Here is a 22,093-nt window from a genome sequence, read left to right as displayed (position 1 = left end):
TCCCGGGTGCATTCTCGGTGATGTAGTGCGCGAGGTCCGGGCCTCGCGAGGGGTACAATTAATATAATGACTGGACACACACACTGGTTGGAGGGTACGCCGGAAAGACCCCGAGCGGTCTACCGCGCTTTTATTATATACCTCGGGGCGTGCCCGTCCCGAGGGTGAAGGTGTGCGTGTGTGTGTGTGGATACAATGTTGTCTAGAGGCCGGGTGGCTCTCTACATCCCTCCTTCAATTTAGTTCATGTTCTAGACTGCTCATACACATGGCTAAGGGGAAGTACACACAAAGTCTCGGAGTCTTTGGCTGGGCCCAGGATTGGGCCGCAGGTGATATCTGTGGTTGTGCCGGACAGGAGATCCAACAGCCCCGGCCGGGGTTGTTTCGTCGTCTCGGGCGGAAGGTGTATGCCCCGGTGTCTCACTTCGGGGCCTGACGAGTTGACGTCCGTCTTCTCTTGGCTTGTCATGGTTCGGGAGGGGCATCGAGTTTTGGTTCCCCGTTCTTACATCGTCCTGACAGCCTGAGTCGGCATCGATTGTTTCATCAGCGTCCCTGGGAACACTATCCGGCTTCCCTATCCTTTTGAAGCAGGACACATTGCGGGTGACGGTCTGTTGGCCGAGACGGGCAGTCACCATTGTTCCCCGAATCTTCTCAACGATCCATCTTTCCGGTTCAAACGGGGTTCTGAATTTCCATCCGGGGTGTCGATCTTGCACCACCACGGTGTCTCCTTCCTGCAACCCAGGATGCTTTGCATGTCTCCCCTCGCTTGCTTTCTGATTCGTGACAGTTCTCCTCGACTGGATGGCGGCACTGTCTCTCTCTTCCGGGGTCCACGTAGAAGACGTGGGGATGTTACCCCTGGGTGCCCTTTTGAACAGGACATGTGCAGGTGCACATTGCGTGGTGCTATGTGGAGTCTGTCGGTATGCACTCAGGAATTGGTCCAGCGCGGCTTCCGGGTCTTTGCCATCGTTGACGGCGATGCGGAGTGCCCTGTTGAGAGTCCGCATGAGTCTCTCCACTTCGCCATTCGCCTGCGGCCACAACGGTGTGATTCTTCGGTGCTTTATCCTTAGTCCTTCCAGATATGCTTGGAACTCTCGCCCTTGAAAAGGGGGGCCATTGTCCGATTTCACTTCTTCTGGGAGTCCCATTGTGGCAAAGATATGGTCCAGCGCTTTCTTGACTTGTCCGAATGCTGTGGAAGAAAGCAATTCCACGACGGGGAATTTCGAAAAGGAGTCCACAACCACCAGCGTGTGTCGACCGTCTGGGAAGCTCCCGAAGTCTATGCTCAGCTGAGTCCAGGGTGATGTCGCCGCTTCTTCGGTGATGACTGGGGCCGGAGCTGGATCTGACCCCGTGATGGTGCAGGCGTGACAGGAGCGCACCATATCGTCCACCATGCGATCCATGGCTGGGAACCATACTTTGTTGCGTAAGCGGGCTTTTGTTTTGGCTGTTCCTTGGTGGCCCGCATGGGCTATCGTGAGTATTTGTTGTTGGAGGCTTGCAGGCACCACAATGAGATGTCCTCGCAGTATAATGCCCTCATCTCCGACGCTCAACTCATGGCGGATCTGCCATAGCTGTTGTCGGGCATGGCTTACTTCCGGTCGAAGTCCTTGTGATCCATCCAGAAACCGAGTCCAGCTCCCTTTCTCCAAGGCTTTCTTGACTCGGGTCAGAGTCTCATCTTCAGCGGTGGCTTCTCCTATCTCCGGCAGGGTGAGGGTCTCCGGGCAAGCGGCCATGGACACCATGTGGACGAACTCCTCCACTACTTGCCCATCCGCCAGCGGGGTTGCTTTTCTGGTTACATCTGGGTGCCTGGACAGATAGTCAGCTGGATTATGGGAGCCCGGCCGGAAGACCAGGGTGAAGTTGTAGCCTTGTAGCTGGACTGCCCATCGTTCAATTCGCGGGGGTGCAAGTCTGGAGGATCCGGTGAACAGTGGTAAGAGTGGCTTGTGGTCGGTTACGATGGTGAAGGGTTGGCCGCAGAGATATAAGTGAAAATGGTGGCAGGCCCACTTGATGGCTAGCGCCTCCCGCTCGATTTGAGCATACCGCGTTTCGGTGTCTGTGAGGGCCTTGCTCGCATACGCCACGGGCTTCCACTCATTCGGGCCATATTCCTGCAGTAAAACTGCGCCGAGACCTACCGGGCTGGCATCCACGACCAATTCGGTCTTCCTGCGCGGTTGGAAGTAAGCCATCGTGGCCTTATCCAGAAGGCTCGCCTTGATTTCCTGGAAGGCCTGGTTCGCCGCGCATGTCCATTCCCATTCCTGATCCTGCCTTGTGAGTGCGCGAAGGGGCTCGGCCAGGTCAGCCAGGTTGGGTATGAATCGGCCACAGTACGTGGCCATCCCGAGGAAGCTCCTCACTTCGGTAGAGTTCCTGGGCGTGCTGGCATTCTGGATGGCTTCCGCTTTTTTCGGGTCAACCCGGAGTCCTTCGCGCGTGAATCGGTAGCCGAAGAAGTCTACTGCTTCTTGGTAGAATGAGCACTTCGCTCTGTGGAGGGTTAGTCCGTGCTCCTGTAGTCTTTGTAGGGTGGCCCTAAGATGTGCGTGGTGTTCCTCCAGCGTGTTTGAGTAGATGAGAATGTCATCGCTCAAGTTGATGACCCCACTCAGCCCAGACAGAACTTCCTTAATCGCGTTCTGAAATACCTCGGCCGCTGATGACACTCCGAAGCTTAACCTCTTGTACCGCCGGAGTCCGACATGGGTGGAGAAAGTCGTGATATACCGGCTGCTTTGTTCAAGTTCCAACTGGTGGTAACCCGCATTGAGGTCAAGTTTAGAGAACCACTTCGCCCCGTTGAGGTCGGCGACGATGTCATCCATGGTGGGCGTGATGTGGCGCTCCCTTTTCACGGCAGTGTTTGGCAATCTCATGTCGACGCACAGTCTGATGGCGCCAGGCTGTTTGGGTTTGGGGGCTACCACCAGTGGGGACACCCATGGGGTCGGTCCCGACACCTTCTAGATGACGTCAAGGTCTTCGAGCTTCTTTAGCTCTTCTTCCACCTGAGGACGGAGGTTAAATGGCACTCTTCTGTGTCGCAGGGCGACAGGACGGATGGAGGTGTCTATGTGCAGTTTGACTTTCTTGCCCTTGAGCTTTCCAAGGCCACTGAAAAGCGCAGGGAATTCTTCTAGCATGTTGTCGGCGTGTGATTGATGGACTTGATTGGCGAAGAAAACCAATCCCAGATCTTCCGCTGTGTTGCAGCTGAGCAATGTACCTTTCTTTCCTTCGGTTACGTGGAACCGGGCCTCTGTCGTGTACTCTCCATTGCTAATGGTGGTGCTAATGACACCGCGTAGCGGCATGGGTTCTGTGCCCCCATAGGTGTATATCCGGGCGTTCGACGGGGTAAGTGTGGGTTTAGGCGACATTTGATCATACTGGTCAGAGTCCATGACGTTCACGGAGGCTCCCGTGTCAATAAGTGCTCTGATTTCGGATCCTTCCACGGATATCGTGCACATGGGTGGTGGCCTCTTCCGGGTGGCAATCCGGCTGACATAGGATACTACATACACCTCATCGTCCTCCTCGTCTTCATAATACGGCTTCCGGCCTTGGGCATGCGTGTCTGGAGGTGGGTGTTCTTGCTCTAGTGATAGTTGTCTCACCCTGGAGGTTGTCGACCGAGACCCATATCCGCCTCGCGACCTCTGTGCATTGGGCCTGTACCTTCCTCCTTGGCACACAGCGGCAAAATGATTGAGCCTGCCACACTTCGAGCATGTCTTTCCCTTCGCGTTGCACACGGCGGTCGCGGCATGGTCTCCACCGCAGTATGCACATTGAGCGTCCCGGGGTTGCCACTGTCGTGCTCTTCCGCCCGTCGGTCTTCTTTGTATCGCGTCAACGGTTTCCTCCTTGATGGGCGCCATTTTGGGCACGGCCTGCGGAGCTATGGGGGACCGGAGCGCCAGCTCCATTTCGTCTGCTCTGGAGTCCGACAGTTCGTGGGAGCGAGCGAGGACAAGAATGGCGTCCAATGTGATTCCCGGTTGCCTGAGGATGAGCTTTCGGAGTAGTTTCGATTTGCATCCCACGATGATTTGGTCTCTGATTTCCTCACGCGGGTCGGCGAACGGGCAGCTGCTGGCCAGCCGGCGCAGCCTCGCGTAGTACATGTCCACGAATTCAGTCTCAGTCTGCCGCGCCCGCTTAAATTTGAACTTCTCATAGTCGGTGTGTACCTGGGGGTCAAAGTGGGTATTCAGCGCGGCCACCGCCTTGTCATAGTCATCATCCTCACCGGTGTTCGGGAGAGACTCGAAGAGGTCGTATATTTCTGGGCCTCCATAGAGGATCAAAAGCGATCTCTTCACGGTGTCATCGGTTTCTCGGGTTCCTCTAAAGTACAGGTTTAGACGGCCCAGCCACGCCTTCCATCGCGGCGCCGCAGTTGCGGGGTCTGCAGTCTCGCTGAATGGCGGGATGGGGGCCACCCCGGTATGGGCATGACTGACCACGTGTGTGTCTGCGTCGCGACGTGGAGGTGGGCCTGCGGGCCCTGGCACTGCGGCATTTGTGGCCGGCGCTGTTGGTGCGCCACCTGTGGCGGTGTCGGTCATGCTGGTGACCTCTCCCTTGAATCACTCTACCCCTGCGCAGGCCGCGCAGCTTGGTACGGGCGGGGTTGGTGGTTGTGCGGGCGACCGGCACACCGTGTGGGCAGAAGGACGCTCACAGACGTCCTCTGGCGGAGTTGGCGTGGACGGTGGTTGATCAGCCGCCTTGCATAGATCCCCAAGGCGAGGCAGCAGTTGCAGTAGCCTATGCTTGTTTTTTTTTCTTTTTCTTTTCCTATTGTTTTCAGGGCCTGAGCAGGATGTCTCCGTCGCGCAGAATGCAGCGTGTGAGGGCGGAGGGCAGGGCAGGCGTTGGAGGCTCCGCGTGGTCGGGCCTCGGGGCTGACGTGCAGCGTCTCCCCACTTCGCCCCTCCCCCGCCGGGGCAGCACGTCTTAGGAAGCGCGCTCGCGCTACGCGCAGAATGGAGGGCGGGCCCCCAGGCAGCAGCGCGCGTAGCGCGGGGGGGGCCAGGCAGGGCCGCGGGGGTGTGCACTCACCAGGCAGCTCCCGCCGGCTGAACACGCTCCGTCCCAGGAGGTGCGTGGGCGGGAGCCGACATCGAGCAGGGGTGACAGGCCGGCGGACGAGCTCCGCGGCCGGAGATGACACCAGGCAGCCGCAGCAGGCAGCGAGCAGCAGGTAGGGAGCGGGCAGCTCCAGGGGCGGCCAGGCACGCGCGGGGGCGGAACCGGCCTCGTCGCCAGTGTGGTGCGCGAGGTCCGGGCCTCGCGAGGGGTACAATTAATATAATGACTGGACACACACACTGGTTGGAGGGTACGCCGGAAAGACTCCGAGCGGTCTACCGCGCTTTTATTATATACCTCGGGCGTGCCCGTCCCGAGGGTGAAGGCGTGCGTGTGTGTGTGTGGATACAATGTTGTCTAGAGGCCGGGTGGCTCTCTACAGGTGACTGCATTTATGTAGGAGAAGGGACATCACAGGAAAGCTGTCAGAGAAGCGTTGGCATGTACAGCCTTCCTCTAGAACTGACAGATTGGGGGTGCGAGAGCCGCCCTATTCAACCAGGGATGAAAACTACCCTCAGCTCTTCCTGCTGCCTCACATGATTCGGGGGGGTAAGCAAGCTGAGGCTTCCGGCTTGAACTTCCCCGCAAGTGTTCTTGGAGGGCGTGGACACCTAGAACCATCTCTGATTGGTGGCCCTTCACTCGTGCCCCCAACATTCTGCCCTCCACTCTCCTGTTACTCACCTCTGCTGTGTCCCAGAGTGGTCTGTGAGGGCTCCACAGGGAGGTGGGCAGTCTACAGATACCGGGGTGCAGGGTCGTTGGGTTCTACTTCTCCCGGCAGGGGACCACCTTGTCTTGCCAAAGGCCTGTCACCCTGGCCCCTCTCCTCCTGCCACAGCTCCGAAAACGGTCCCAGGAGGCTTGTTTCCGGTCCAAGGAGGACCTGGCTTGGCAGTTTGGGCTGGACTGTTCCCATAAGGAACAGGGTCAAGACTGATTTCCAAATGGTTGGTTCTAAACTGTGGTGGCATGGTGAGCAAAATAAAGATGGATTTAACCCAGATCTTTTGAATGGGGGTGAATGTATGATTTATTCAGTATTCCGTCCATCAATTGTTTGCATAGCACTTTTTGACCTAAGTGGAATGGGTATGCCCAGACGTGGATACCCTTGCTCATTGTGCCACTGGATTCAAGCTAGCCTGGCTGATGAGGGGTAATACCCTGAAACCGGTTCCCAGGATGCTTTTTTCTGGTCCAGGGAGGACCTGGCTTGGCAGTTTGGGCTGGACTGTTCCCATAAGGAACAGGGTCAAGACTGATTTGCATATGGCTGGGTGTAAACTGGGGTGGCATGGTGAGTAAAAGAACGATAGATTTAACCCTGATCTGTTGACTGGGGGTGAATGTATGATTTAGTCAGCATTCCATCCATCATTTGTTTGCTCAGCGCTTACCATATTCAGTGATTGGAAAGGGCAAGGGCCCAACATGCAGACAAAGATGGATACATTTACAGTACAGCCCCCAATATGGGCTAGTCTCATTGCAGAGGCCTACAATCGACGCAGCAATCCTCTTCCACTAATCTGGACACAATCTTATATGCCATCCATTTCTCCAAGAAAGCGGGGGAAACAAAAATAGTAGAGGTCTGAATTGATGTGTCACTTGTACACAAGGATAGGCAGAATATGGCCTTGAGTGTGACAGAGGTGGAAGGTCGAGTTCCAGCCAAAGGATGAGCTAGCCGCTCAAGTGCATTGTCCCCCAACGTCTCTCTACCACTGCAGTTATGGAAACGTGGGCAGACGATTCCAAGCATAGATTTAGACGTAATAACCTACATTTTGTAGGCTTTTCCATGAATGCTCAAGGTCCCCTTCTGGAAGAGTTTCTCAAGACCTGGCTGAAGTCCTGGATTCTAGAGGGCAGATCATCACAATGGTTCACAGTCGAGCATGCACATCGATCCCTGGCCCAGTGTCAGCCCCCAAGAACTTCTCCGTGCCCCATAATTGTCCGAATATTGAACCGCAGAAATTCAATGCTTATCAAAGCCCGCGAGCTGGAATCCCGCCCTTCGAATCTGTTCACATCATGACTTTTCCCAATTGTACCACGGCAGTCCAGCAGCGGAGGAAATCCTATGAGTAGATTAAACAAAAACCCTGCGCCTTGACCGTTCACTACTGTTCACTTTGCTCGCCAGACTCAAAATGATCCACGACTCCAAAACGTACTTCTTCAATAACCCAAAAGAGGCATGGGAATGGACAACTGAGAGTCAGACTTTGCAAAGTGTACAGCAGTGGGTATCAGCTTCCGTTGACCATGTCCCTCAGAAGAACGCCATTGCAGGGGAACAGAGACTCAAACAGAGCCTATCTGAATCTTTTGACCCAGCTAGAGCCCGCTCTCATAGCCACGAGTGCCCCCTAGGTAGTCAGGGGGTACATGTCTTGGGTCCTGAGCTGCAGCTGAACGAGAACTATGAGATTGGAATGCAGCTGTGAGGCCTGAAGTTGGAGCCGGGACATAGAAAGAGGAGGAGGGCCCCTTATGGCCCTGGACTCTAGGGAAATGGTAGCATGTTATATTTATACACGACGATCCCTGATTATTTGAGAGGTATCCTGAATAGTAGCAAGGCTCACAATATCGCTTAGCTAATACCTACTGTCAGAGGCGCAACTAGAGTCAAATTTTGGGGGGCTAAGAAAAAATTTCGGAGGGGGGGCTGATTCTTCAAGCAAAATGCAGAGTGGAGCTGCAGGGGCTCTTAGCAGGGGGGTACATCAAAGCCTCATTAACACGCAAAAGGTCTTTAAAAGACCTGTGAAGTACTCAGGTGCAGCTGTGTGTGTGCCCGTGAAGCTGTCTCATCCCGGGCTGACACACACGACGGGGGGGGGGGGGGAGGTCTGAAGCCCTTTGAGTCCAATGGGCATTGCGCGCCTGCTTACTGTAATGGTTTGTGTTATACAGGGGTTATTGGCTGAGATGCTTCAAGGGAAGAAGTGTGGGGTGGTGGGATTTGGGGGAAGTGTTTGTTTTTCATGACTATGTTTTTCTCATTCTAGTTTCAATTTTTCACAACAAATTGTATTGTTTTTTTCTGCCACAGCATGGCCATGAGTACCCAGAACATAAGTGTACAGATCACTGTATACGAACATGGCATTTATATCTGCAGCTGTATACATCATATACATCATATACTGATTATGTTTTATAACAAACTAACTAAGTGCATAACATCTTACCTAAGCTCCCCAGCATATGCCCTCCCTCACTCCAATGTCCCAAACACATTTTTAGTCACACATCTCTTTGATGAGCCGCCATTGTCTTCTTGGAGACTTGAACAGGGATTATTTCCACAGAGGCAGTTGGTTCCAAAGGTAGACCTCAATACTCTGTTGTTGTTCTAGTTTTAAATGGCTTCAAGTATCCAACCGCTGGTATGCATGTGGTCCTACATTTAAGGGCAAACTCGTACACATATTATGTCATGGAACGTTAATAGTCTCCTTGACCGCATTAAAGAGACAGCTGTCATGCAATATGCTAAACGGCTTATGCCCACAATGCTGATGCTGCAGGAAGCACACTTATTAGGCTCCCACTGAACTTTTTGAAGAGATTGGGGTATGACAATTTAGATGATGCGGGGTTCATGCTGGGATCCCGACGTGCGGCACTCCTTCTCCACAAGACATTCCTACTGGTGGTGACCTATACTGTGTTGGATACCCAGGGCGACTTGTAGGGATTGCGGGCCTTCTTGAAGGGCACCATTATAACTTCCTCAGTGTGTATATACCACCTCAGATGCCTGCCCTGGTGCTGAAGCCAATAAAGAGCACTATCCCAGAATTTCCCCATGCAATCACCATAATAGGAGGGGACCTTAATGCCTCTCCTCGACTTCTCTACAGCATCAACTGTGAGCAGATTATCCAGAGCAAAGCAACTAAGGGTGTGAATGGATTCCCAGGGGTTATGCAATGCATGGAGGGTATGGTATCCCAGAGATCAGGAGTAAACACACACCTCAGCAGTTCATCAAACATCCTCACACATAGAGTTACTGCTCCTTGCCGCCGCAATCTTCTTCATCTGACAGAGGCTAGGATCCTTCCACGGGGAATCTCTGATCATTCGCCTCTAGTGGGTCAGTTTGGAAAGGGGGTGCCTGCCACCCGGTCTGGCGCCTTAGCCCATGGAGCTAGATGGACACCACTTATTCTGCGAATTTGTCTACTAAATTACAAACATACTTTGATCAAAATAAGGGAGCTGTCTCTTTCCCCAGGACTCTCTGGGCAGCTGTGAAAGCCATAATTAGAGGATTAGCATTAGGGTATCTTAGGTGCCAAGAAAAAGGCACATGTTATCAAATTACTGCACTTGAACGTCAGATTTCAGACCTAGAGTGGCAAGTTCTCTGTCACTCCTCAGAAATCCTCGATAGTTAACTCCACATCTCCTTGGCGTCCCTGAAACATATTTTATTTGAGGAGGCCAGGCATTGCTGGAGAGTATCGATGCAACAGGTTAATGAACCGGGAGCTAAAAGTTGGAAACAACTTTATTACTTGGCCACCTGAGAAATAAACTCCAGAACTGTCCCTGAAATGCTTGACATGCCCAGTACCCGCAAACATATACTGGCAGATATTGGATCCACTTTTGCCAAGTACTATTGAATGCTAGCGGAACAAGACCACCCTTTACTTGTTAATAGTTACTGGAATCCCAGGTGACTCCCTGTTTAGATTTGGAGGAGCCTCTCGCACTTGAGGAGATTATTGAGCCCAATGCCAATATGAAGCCTGGGAAAACGCCAGGGCCAGACCAGTTTTCCATAGAGTTTTACCGTACATTAGGGACGTGTTGGGTCACGCCCTCTTGGCTTTCTATAAGGAGACAATGGGCATGGGTGGATTTCCAAATGAGCTTGTCATGGTCATGATACTGGTCCTCCCCAAGAAAACCACCCATCCAATCCTTCTCTTTTCGGCCAATTTCTCTTATAAATGGAGATATAAAAATCTGCGCCAAGATAATGGGCAACAGGCTCCAGCAAGCTCTCCCAATCCTAATCCACCAAAACCAATGCGGCTTCATGCCTGGCCATGGTACAAATGCAAAAAGAACAGATGATGAACAGAATGCTGAACAAATTTAACATTTGCCCTTAGTCACCGATTTGGGTTAAAGCCATCATTTGTTTGCTCGCTATAAAATTCCAGTTTGGACCCAGCCATATGCAAATCAGTCCTGACCCTACTCCCCTTGGCAACAGTCTAGCCCGATCTGCCAGGCCATGTCCTCCCTGAACCTGAAAACAAGCATTTGGGGAGCGGTTTTGGGGTTACCCCCTCAGACAGGCTAGCTAGAATTTATTGGCATAGCAAGTATGGGACCCATGTCTGGGCATCCTCTTCCCATTTAGGGTGACTATAGCAACTCAAAAAGTTGTAGGACGGTATGCTGAACATTGTCAAACATTCACATTCACCCCAGTCACAGATCTGGGTTAAATCCATTGTTTTGGTGCTCACCAAGCCATTCCAACTTGCACCCAACCATGTGCAAATTAGTCTTGACCCTGCTCCCGATGAGAACACGCTATCTTTGGACAGCTCTATGGTGCACCACTCCCCCGCTGACTCCCAGCGATGACTGCCACAGTCATCAAGGTTTGCCGCTGATTCCAGCTTTACGTGGCAAGGCCCCACTGTGGGGGGCCATGGTTGCAGCACACTGCTCACCTTGATGGCTTCAGATGCTAAGACATGATCGGGATTGCCACTTTAGGTGACATGTGGAAGGGTGATCATTTGCAATCCTTCTGGGAGCTTCAGCAACAATTCTCACTGTCCAACATGCAGTTTCATAAATACTTACAACTCTATCATACTCTTCATTTCACATCTGGGCTACATTTTATTTACATTTAACCGTACTGCCTTATCGGTTTTATCCACACTATGTGTGGGAGGGTATACTCAGACGTGAGTCCCTTGCTCATTGCACCATCAAGATTCAAGCAAGCCGGGCCGAAGAAGGCTGTGATGCCAGAAACCGGTCCCCGGAAGCTTGTTTCCTTCCCAGTATAAGAATTGGCCTGGTAGTTTGGTTTGCCCTGTTCCCATAATGCACTGGGACAGGAACAGACTAATTTACATATAGCCAGGTTCTGAGCTGGGATGGTGCAGTAAGGTAAAAAACGGTGATGGATTAAAACCATGATCTATTGACTTGGTAAGAGTATTCTGCATCATTCAGAAACTCTGTCCATCACCACCCCCCTTTCCAAAATCGGTTTAATCCACACTATGTGTGGGAGGGTATACTCAGACGTGAGTCCCTTGCTCATTGCACCATCAGGATTCAAGCAAGCCGGGCCAACGAAGGCTGTGATGCCAGAAACCGGTCCCCGGAAGCTTGTTTCCTTCCCAGTATAAGAATTGGCTTGGTAGTTTGGTTTGCCCTGTTCCCATCATGCACTGGGACAGGAACAGACTAATTTGCATATAGCCAGGTTCTGAGCTGGGATGGTGCAGTGAGCTAAAAAACGGTGATGGATTAAAACCATGATCTATTGACTTCGTAAGAGTATTCTGCATCATTCAGAAACTCTGTCCATCACCACCCCCCTTTCCAAAATCGGTTTTATCCACACTATGTGTGGGAGGGTATACTCAGGCGTGAGTCCCTTGCTCATTGCACCATCAGGATTCAAGCAAGCCGGGCCGAAGAAGGCTGTGATGCCAGAAACCGGTCCCCGGAAGCTTGTTTCTGTTAGACGGGGACCCTGAGGGTCGGCCGGATACTGAGGGAGAGATCCCCGAGGGGGACCGTCTCCGGCGATCGTACAGACAAGTTACCTCCCTCCCCACAAACAGGCACCACACCAAGTCGGGTTCAATGCTTTATATATAGTTCTTCAGGCAAGGATATCAGCGATACAGGATATCTCGGACCCGGGGGTCCTCTTACTTCTAGTCTCTGTAGGGAAAGGGGGTAGCGGGACAGTCTTGGTACCGGATCGGTACAGGTAGTGGTCAGAGGCGAGCTCACAATCCTCGAGCTGGAGTGTCTGTGGATCGGGCCGCGGCAGCGCCAGCAGGCCAAGATGGTAGTCTCACAAGGCAGAGGGCCGCGGCAGCGCCAGCAGGCCAAGATGGTAGTCTCACAAGGCAGAGGGCCGCGGCAGCGCCAGCAGGCCAAGACGATGGTTTCACGAGGCAGAGGGCCGCGGCAGCGCCAGCAGGCCGAGACGATGGTTTCACGAGGCAGAGGGCCGCGGCAGCGCCAGCAGGCCAAGTCGATGGTTTCACGAGGCAGAGGGCCGCGGCAGCGCCAGCAGGCCAGTCACGGATGAGTTCTTCTCGGGTCTCTCGACTCCAGGATACAACTGGCTTCCTGGTCTGGCCCTGCCCCAGTTATAGGTCTGGTCCCCTTTGATGTCCGGACCCTCGCGCCTGGGGGGCCGGGAGGTCCGGGATGAGGGAGTCCAGACACCCAGCAGGGGGGTGGAGCCAGCGCCCAGGCGGCCGGGGGTGATCGACACCTGGCGGAGGAGAGCCGTTGACGATTCCTTTCTCCCATTGACTCGCCAAGTGGTCACTCTGCCTCCTGGGGGGAGGTTGGTGCCTCGATGTCGGGCCCGGCCGGGCCCAGGGTGAGGGTCGAGTTGAGGCCACGCGGCCTCGTGCTGCAGTGCCCCAAGATGGCGGCTGGGCCGAGGTCGTGGTGTGGATGGTGACCCGGGCCAGCTGGGTCCGGAGCTGGTGTCTTGTGGGTGAGGAATTGCAGTGTACTTCGGGAGGTCGTCGGGGACTCTGGCTGGGGATGCAGGGGGAGCCAGGGTCCAGGTCCCATTGCGGGGAGGGGGCAGCCCGACCATGCGGCCTGTCCAACATGCGTCCCCCCCAGCTGAAGGCGGGGAGAGTCAACCATCTTCCTGGGGACTCTCCTCGCTGAGGCGGAAAAAGCGTGACAGGCCGTCGGCGTTGGCGTGGTCCTGGCCTGGACGATGTTCTACCGTGAAGTCCATCCCCTGCAGGGAGATGGACCAGCGCAACAGCTTCGGGTTCTCCCCCCGCATTTGCATCAGCCATTGCAGGGGTCGGTGGTCTGTTTGCACCCGGAAGTGGGTGCCGAAGAGGTAGGGCCGGAGCTTCTTGAGTGCCCAGACTACGGCGAAGGCCTCCCTCTCAATGGTGCTCCAGCGCTGTTCTCGGGGCAGCAGGCGTCTGCTGATGTAGGCCACCGGTTGGTCGACCCCGTCGGCGTTGAGTTGGGAGAGGACGGCCCCCACACCATGATCGGAGGCGTCCGTCTGCACAATGAATTCCCGGCTGTAGTCGGGAGCCTGGAGCACGGGGGCCGTGCACATGGCGGCCTTCAGTTTCTCGAAGGCCGATTGGCAGTCCGGGGTCCAGTTGACGGTTTTGGGGCCCTTCTTGGAGGTGAGCTCTGTGAGGGGCCCCATGATGCTGCCATAGTCCTTCACGAACCGCCGGTAGTATCCGGTGAGCCCCAGGAAGGCCCGGACCTCCGTTTGGGTCGTAGGGGGTCGCCAGGCCTGGATGGCAGCAATCTTGAGTTGGAGAGGGGCCACCAGCCCGCTTCCCACTTGGTGTCCCAGGTAGGTCACGGACCCTTGGCCAACCTGGCACTTGCTGGCCTTGATGGTGAGCCCGGCTTGCTGGAGGGCGTGTAGAACCTCCCGCAGGTGGCGGAGGTGGTCGGTCCACTGGTGGCTGTACACAGCAATGTCGTCCAGGTAGGCGGCGCTGAAGTCTTCCAGGCCCGCCAGTACCTGGTTTACCAGCCGTTGGAACGTTGCCGGGGCGTTTTTCATGCCGAAGGGCATTACTTTAAAGTGGTAGTGCCCGTCCGGGGTAGAGAAGGCGGAACGTTCTTGGGCCCTAGGGGTGAGGGCGATCTGCCAGTAGCCCGCTGTTAGGTCGAAGATGCTCAGGTAGCGGGCGGCCCCCATCCGGTCAATTAGCTCATCTGCCCGGGGGATGGGATGAGCGTCGGTCCTGGTAACTGCATTCAGCCCCCGATAGTCCACGCAGAACCGGAGCTCAGGGGCAACGCCCGGGGCGGCCGCTTTGGGAACCAGGACGACTGGGCTCGCCCAGGGGCTGTCTGAGGGTTCGATCACTCCCAGGGTCAGCATTTTGGACACCTCGGTCTGGATGCAGGTGCGCACCCGGTCGGGTACGCGGTACGCCCGGTGTCGAATAGGAGGGCTGTCCCCGGTGTCCACATCGTGAAGGCACCAGGGGGTGACTCCGGGGGTGAGGGAGAACAGGGAGGCGAACCGCCTTAGGAGCGTTTGGCAGTCTTGGCGTTGCTCCGGGGACAGGGCCTCGGAGAGCTGGACCCCTTCCACTGAGCCATCCCGTTCGAGGACCCTCAGTAAGTCCGGAAGGGGTTCGGAGTCTTCTTCTGTCCCATTATCGGTAGCCATCAGGAGGCTGAGTTCGGATCGCACAAAATGGGGTTTGAGCCGGTTGGCATGGAGGACCCGTAGGGGGTTCCGGGCAGTCTCCATGTCGATTAAATAGGTAACGGGCCCCTTGCGTTCGATCACCTTGAAGGGCCCGGACCATCTGTCTTGGAGTGCACAGGGTTCAACCGGGGACATCACCCAGACCTGTTGTCCCGGTTCGAACTCAATGGAGGACGCGTGCTGATCGTACCACCTCTTCATGTCCTCCTGGCTGGCCTCGAGATTGGCTTTGGCGGTGTCTCGGAACCGCCGGGTCTGGTTGCGGAGAGCCAGGAGGTACCTGTAGATGTCCGGGGGAGTTTTCTGGGGGGGCTGCTCCCAACCTTCCTTGACTAGGCTGAGGGGGCCCCGGACGGGGTGCCCGTACAGGAGTTCGAAAGGGCTGAAGCCGAGGGATTTCTGCGGGACCTCCCGATAGGCAAACAGGAGGCATGGAAGTAGCACGTCCCACTGGCGTCGAAGGGGTTCTTCTAGGCCCATAATCATCCCTTTGAGGGTGCGGTTGAACCTCTCAACCAGTCCGTTTCCTTGCGGGTGATAGGGGGTCGTGAATTTGTAGGTGACCCCGCATTGTTGCCAGAGAGACTTCATATATTTGGAGATAAAGTTCGTGCCCCTGTCACTGACGACCTCCCGGGGGAACCCCACCCGGGAGAAGATCCCCATCAGAGCTCGGCCCACCACGGGGGCCGTCACAGTCCGGAGAGGGATGGCCTCGGGATAGCGGGTGGCGTGGTCTACTAGGACCAGGATGAACCGGTGTCCTTGGGCTGTTCGAGGGGCGAGGGGCCCCACAATGTCTATTCCCACTCGTTCAAACGGGGTGGTGACGACCGGAAAGGGTTGTAAAGGTGCTTTGATTTTTCGGCCACTTTTTCCGCTGGCCTGGCAGGTGGGGCAGGCCTTGCAGTGGTTGGTGACATCCTTTCGCATTTGGGGCCAGAAAAAATGGGTCACCAGGCGGTCGTAGGTTTTATCCTGTCCCAGGTGTCCGGCAAGGGGGACATCGTGGGCTAAGTTCAGGAGGAAGTCTCTGAAGCGAAGGGGCACCACCAGCACCCGACTGGCTCCTAGTTCTGCAATTTTCTGCTCGCTGTAGAGCAGGTCTTGGTCCCAGTAGATCCAGTGGGCCCCCGAGGTATCCCCGGTGCTCTGGGCCAGGGCTTGCTGCCGGAGTCCTTCGAGAGAGGGACATGCTTTCTGTTCGGCCCGGAATTGTTCCTGAGTGGGGCCTCCCTCCTGCCGCCATTGTGCCAGGTCAGGGACGTCCCGAAGCTGGTCGGGTCCTTCTTCGGTTTGGGTCGAGGGACTGGCTTCTGGGGCTGCCTCCTCTGGGATGAGCGCGGGAGGAGGTTCCGGCCACTCGGGCTCTTCTAGACTGGGGACCGCGCGGGCGGTCATGGACCGGGTCGTGACGCAGACCCATTCGGGGAGGCCAAGCATCCCCAGGTGCTCCCTCCGTTCGACAGCTGCCCAGGGAGAGCTTTCAAGGTCGTTTCCTAGGAGGCAGTCCACGGGGGCATCATCGCGGACAGTTACTTTTAACATCCCTGTTACTCCTCCCCACTCGAAGGGGACGCAGGCCATGTGGCATAGGCTTTCGGAGTTGTCGGCTGATCGGACAGGGCAAAGAATGTTCGGCAAGATTTGGTCTGGAGTGACGAGGTGGCGTCGGACCGCCGTTACACTGGCCCCGGTGTCGCGGAGGGCTTCCGCCCGGCGGCCATTAATGTTGACCCATTGACCGTACTTCTGTGTGTTGGCGGGAAGGGGGGCCCGCGGAATCATGTCTCTCTCCCCTAAGCAGACCAGTGCCATGGCGGCGGGTGCCCATTCAGAGGGATCGGTCTCGTACTCTTCTTGGTCTTCCGGGAGTAGTTCTTCCCCTAGGGCCGCCGCGGCAACTTGGCGGGGGGTAGCGTTCGGGTTCTTTGGGCAGTTGGGATCACTGGCGTAGTGGCCGGGTCGCTGGCACCTGTGGCACGTAATGTTGGCCCGGAAACCGGCCCGGACGGCAGGGCTTCCTCGGCCAACCGGGGTCGAGGGGTTTCTGGGGGGTGACGAGGGGCCGGGGTCTCTCCCCCGACCCTGACTTCCTCCTCCCCCTCGGGGGCGATACGGTCTGGATAATTCGCTGGGTGCGTTCCGGCCAACTCGGGTGCTTTCCCACCGGTCAGCTTCGACGGCGAGTTGTCGAGGGTCGGTTAGCTTACTGTCCAGGAGGTGTTGCCGGAGCTCCACGAAGCAGTTGCTCGACAGGTGTTCCCATACGATAAGGTCAAAGAGTTGTTCGTAGGTGGTTACTTTGTTGCCCTTGATCCACCCCTCGAAGGCTCGGCTAAAAAAGTTCACGTACTCCACCCAAGTTGTACCCGGAATCCGTTTGCAGTCGCGGAACCGTTGGCGGTACATCTCAGGTGTGAGCCCGTATCGAGTGAGGAGGGCGGCCTTCATGTGGTCGTAGGAGGTCATCAGCTGGTCCGGGAGTTGCAGCAGGGCGTCCCGCCCTTCGTTGACAAACCTCCCCCATAATCCGGCCCCCCAATCGCTTCGGGGAATCCGGTGGGAGGTCATTGCCACCTCATAGGCTTTAAACCACTGCTGTATATCATCGTTCTTGTGGTATTCCCGGATGACATCTTTGGGGATGTGAACCTTGGGTTCGGTCGAGGCAGACGGGGTCGGTCGTTCGGGGAGCCCGAGGTCTTTATTCTGTTTCTGGATCTCCAGTGCTTTGAGATTGCGCTCATGTTCGTACTCTAGTTTCTTTTCCTCTAGCTCTCTCTGTCTTTGCTTGTCTTCTCGCTCTTCCCTGAGCCGTAAGTGTTCCAGGGTTATTTTTTGTTCTGCCAGCTTGAGTTCTCCATCCAAGCGAAGTCGGGCTAGTTCTAATTCGTGGAGTCTGGTGTTTTCTCTTTCTCGGATCTCTTCCAGGGAGAGACCCGCTCTTTCTTTAGTTGGTGCGGGGCTCGTTTCGGTTGTTTGTGTTCGGGGTACGGCCGTACCCATTTCCGCCCAGGCTTCTAGGGCTCGTTTGAAGTCTTCCTTCGTACTCAGACCCGTGGTTGGGAGACCAAGTTCCATGCAATATTGCTTCAGTTCTCGGTGGTTGTAGTCTTCCAATTTTTCCATCTGGAATTTCTCCGTTGTTCCGCTTTCTGTTGTCATGGTGGTCGTGTGTCGTGGGTCAGGTGACTTTCTGTACGATTATGCGTAGGTTCGGATCCCGTCGCTGGCCACCAATGTTAGACGGGGACCCTGAGGGTCGGCCGGATACTGAGGGAGAGATCCCCGAGGGGGACCGTCTCCGGCGATCGTACAGACAAGTTACCTCCCTCCCCACAAACAGGCACCACACCAAGTCGGGTTCAATGCTTTATATATAGTTCTTCAGGCAAGGATATCAGCGATACAGGATATCTCGGACCCGGGGGTCCTCTTACTTCTAGTCTCTGTAGGGAAAGGGGGTAGCGGGACAGTCTTGGTACCGGATCGGTACAGGTAGTGGTCAGAGGCGAGCTCACAATCCTCGAGCTGGAGTGTCTGTGGATCGGGCCGCGGCAGCGCCAGCAGGCCAAGATGGTAGTCTCACAAGGCAGAGGGCCGCGGCAGCGCCAGCAGGCCAAGATGGTAGTCTCACAAGGCAGAGGGCCGCGGCAGCGCCAGCAGGCCAAGACGATGGTTTCACGAGGCAGAGGGCCGCGGCAGCGCCAGCAGGCCGAGACGATGGTTTCACGAGGCAGAGGGCCGCGGCAGCGCCAGCAGGCCAAGTCGATGGTTTCACGAGGCAGAGGGCCGCGGCAGCGGCAGCAGGCCAGTCACGGATGAGTTCTTCTCGGGTCTCTCGACTCCAGGATACAACTGGCTTCCTGGTCTGGCCCTGCCCCAGTTATAGGTCTGGTCCCCTTTGATGTCCGGACCCTCGCGCCTGGGGGGCCGGGAGGTCCGGGATGAGGGAGTCCAGACACCCAGCAGGGGGGTGGAGCCAGCGCCCAGGCGGCCGGGGGTGATCGACACCTGGTGGAGGAGAGCCGTTGACGATTCCTTTCTCCCATTGACTCGCCAAGTGGTCACTCTGCCTCCTGGGGGGAGGTTGGTGCCTCGATGTCGGGCCCGGCCGGGCCCAGGGTGAGGGTCGAGTTGAGGCCACGCGGCCTCGTGCTGCAGTGCCCCAAGATGGCGGCTGGGCCGAGGTCGTGGTGTGGATGGTGACCCGGGCCAGCTGGGTCCGGAGCTGGTGTCTTGTGGGTGAGGAATTGCAGTGTACTTCGGGAGGTCGTCGGGGACTCTGGCTGGGGATGCAGGGGGAGCCAGGGTCCAGGTCCCATTGCGGGGAGGGGGCAGCCCGACCATGCGGCCTGTCCAACAGTTTCCTTCCCAGTATAAGAATTGGCTTGGTAGTTTGGTTTTCCCTGTTCCCATCATGCACTGGGACAGGAACAGACTAATTTACATATAGCCAGGTTCTGAGCTGGGATGGTGCAGTGAGCTAAAAAACGGTGATTGATTAAAACCATGATCTATTGACTTGGTAAGAGTATTCTGCATCATTCAGAAACTCTGTCCATCACCACCCCCCCTTTCCAAAATCGGTTTTATCCACACTATGTGTGGGAGGGTATACTCAGACGTGAGTCCCTTGCTCATTGCACCATCAGGATTCAAGCAAGCCGGGCCGAAGAAGGCTGTGATGCCAGAAACCGGTCTCCGGAAGCTTGTTTCCTTCCCAGTATAAGAATTGGCTTGGTAGTTTGGTTTGCCCTGTTCCCATCATGCACTGGGACAGGAACAGACTAATTTACATATAGCCAGGTTCTGAGCTGGGATGGTGCAGTGAGCTAAAAAACGGTGATGGATTAAAACCATGATCTATTGACTTGGTAAGAGTATTCTGCATCATTCAGAAACTCTGTCCATCACCACCCCCCTTTCCAAAATCGGTTTTATCCACACTATGTGTGGGAGGGTATACTCAGACGTGAGTCCCTTGCTCATTGCACCATCAGGATTCAAGCAAGCCGGGCCGAAGAAGGCTGTGATGCCAGAAACTGGTCCCCGGAAGCTTGTTTCCTTCCCAGTATAAGAATTGGCTTGGTAGTTTGGTTTGCCCTGTTCCCATCATGCACTGGGACAGGAACAGACTAATTTACATATAGCCAGGTTCTGAGCTGGGATGGTGCAGTGAGCTAAAAAACGGTGATGGATTAAAACCATGATCTATTGACTTGGTAAGAGTATTCTGCATCATTCAGAAACTCTGTCCATCACCACCCCCCTTTCCAAAATCGGTTTTTTCCACACTATGTGTGGGAGGGTATACTCAGACGTGAGTCCCTTGCTCATTGCACCATCAGGATTCAAGCAAGCCGGGCCGAAGAAGGCTGTGATGCCAGAAACCGGTCCCCGGAAGCTTGTTTCCTTCCCAGTATAAGAATTGGCTTGGTAGTTTGGTTTGCCCTGTTCCCATCATGCACTGGGACAGGAACAGACTAATTTACATATAGCCAGGTTCTGAGCTGGGATGGTGCAGTGAGCTAAAAAAAACGGTGATGGATTAAAACCATGATCTATTGACTTGGTAAGAGTATTCTGCATCATTCAGAAACTCTGTCCATCACCACCCCCCTTTCCAAAATCGGTTTTATCCACACTATGTGTGGGAGGGTATACTCAGACGTGAGTCCCTTGCTCATTGCACCATCAGGATTCAAGCAAGCTGGGCCGAAGAGGGCTGTGATGCCAGAAACCGGTCCCCGGAAGCTTGTTTCCTTCCCAGTATAAGAATTGGCTTGGTAGTTTGGTTTGCCCTGTTCCCATCATGCACTGGGACAGGAACAGACTAATTTACATATAGCCAGGTTCTGCGCTGGGATGGTGCAGTGAGCTAAAAAACGGTGATGGATTAAAACCATGATCTATTGACTTGGTAAGAGTATTCTGCATCATTCAGAAACTCTGTCCATCACCACCCCCCTTTCCAAAATCGGTTTTATCCACACTATGTGTGGGAGGGTATACTCAGACTTGAGTCCCTTGCTCATTGCACCATCAGGATTCAAGCAAGCCGGGCCGAAGAAGGCTGTGATGCCAGAAACCGGTCCCCGGAAGCTTGTTTCCTTCCCAGTATAAGAATTGGCTTGGTAGTTTGGTTTGCCCTGTTCCCATCATGCACTGGGACAGGAACAGACTAATTTACATATAGCCAGGTTCTGAGCTGGGATGGTGCAGTGAGCTAAAAAAACGGTGATGGAATAAAACCATGATCTATTGACTTGGTAAGAGTATTTTGCATCATTCAGAAACTCTGTCCATCACCACCCCCCTTTCCAAAATCGGTTTTATCCACACTATGTGTGGGAGGGTATACTCAGACGTGAGTCCCTTGCTCATTGCACCATCAGGATTCAAGCAAGCCGGGCCGAAAAAGGCTGTGATGCCAGAAACCGGTCCCCGGAAGCTTGTTTCCTTCCCAGTATAAGAATTGGCTTGGTAGTTTGGGTTTGCCCTGTTCCCATCATGCACTGGGACAGGAACAGACTAATTTACATATAGCCAGGTTCTGAGCTGGGATGGTGCAGTGAGCTAAAAAAACGGTGATGGATTAAAACCATGATCTATTGACTTGGTAAGAGTATTCTGCATCATTCAGAAACTCTGTCCATCACCACCCCCCTTTCCAAAATCGGTTTAATCCACACTATGTGTGGGAGGGTATACTCAGACGTGAGTCCCTTGCTCATTGCACCATCAGGATTCAAGCAAGCCGGGCCAACGAAGGCTGTGATGCCAGAAACCGGTCCCCGGAAGCTTGTTTCCTTCCCAGTATAAGAATTGGCTTGGTAGTTTGGTTTGCCCTGTTCCCATCATGCACTGGGACAGGAACAGACTAATTTGCATATAGCCAGGTTCTGAGCTGGGATGGTGCAGTGAGCTAAAAAACGGTGATGGATTAAAACCATGATCTATTGACTTCGTAAGAGTATTCTGCATCATTCAGAAACTCTGTCCATCACCACCCCCCTTTCCAAAATCGGTTTTATCCACACTATGTGTGGGAGGGTATACTCAGGCGTGAGTCCCTTGCTCATTGCACCATCAGGATTCAAGCAAGCCGGGCCGAAGAAGGCTGTGATGCCAGAAACCGGTCCCCGGAAGCTTGTTTCTGTTAGACGGGGACCCTGAGGGTCGGCCGGATACTGAGGGAGAGATCCCCGAGGGGGACCGTCTCCGGCGATCGTACAGACAAGTTACCTCCCTCCCCACAAACAGGCACCACACCAAGTCGGGTTCAATGCTTTATATATAGTTCTTCAGGCAAGGATATCAGCGATACAGGATATCTCGGACCCGGGGGTCCTCTTACTTCTAGTCTCTGTAGGGAAAGGGGGTAGCGGGACAGTCTTGGTACCGGATCGGTACAGGTAGTGGTCAGAGGCGAGCTCACAATCCTCGAGCTGGAGTGTC

The sequence above is a fragment of the Lissotriton helveticus genome, chromosome 1_1 (assembly GCF_964261635.1).
Source record: "Lissotriton helveticus chromosome 1_1, aLisHel1.1, whole genome shotgun sequence".
In the NCBI taxonomy this organism is placed as follows: Eukaryota; Metazoa; Chordata; class Amphibia; order Caudata; family Salamandridae; genus Lissotriton; species Lissotriton helveticus.
The sequence above is the reverse complement of the archived record's forward strand: the minus strand, read 5'-3'. Positions refer to the sequence as shown.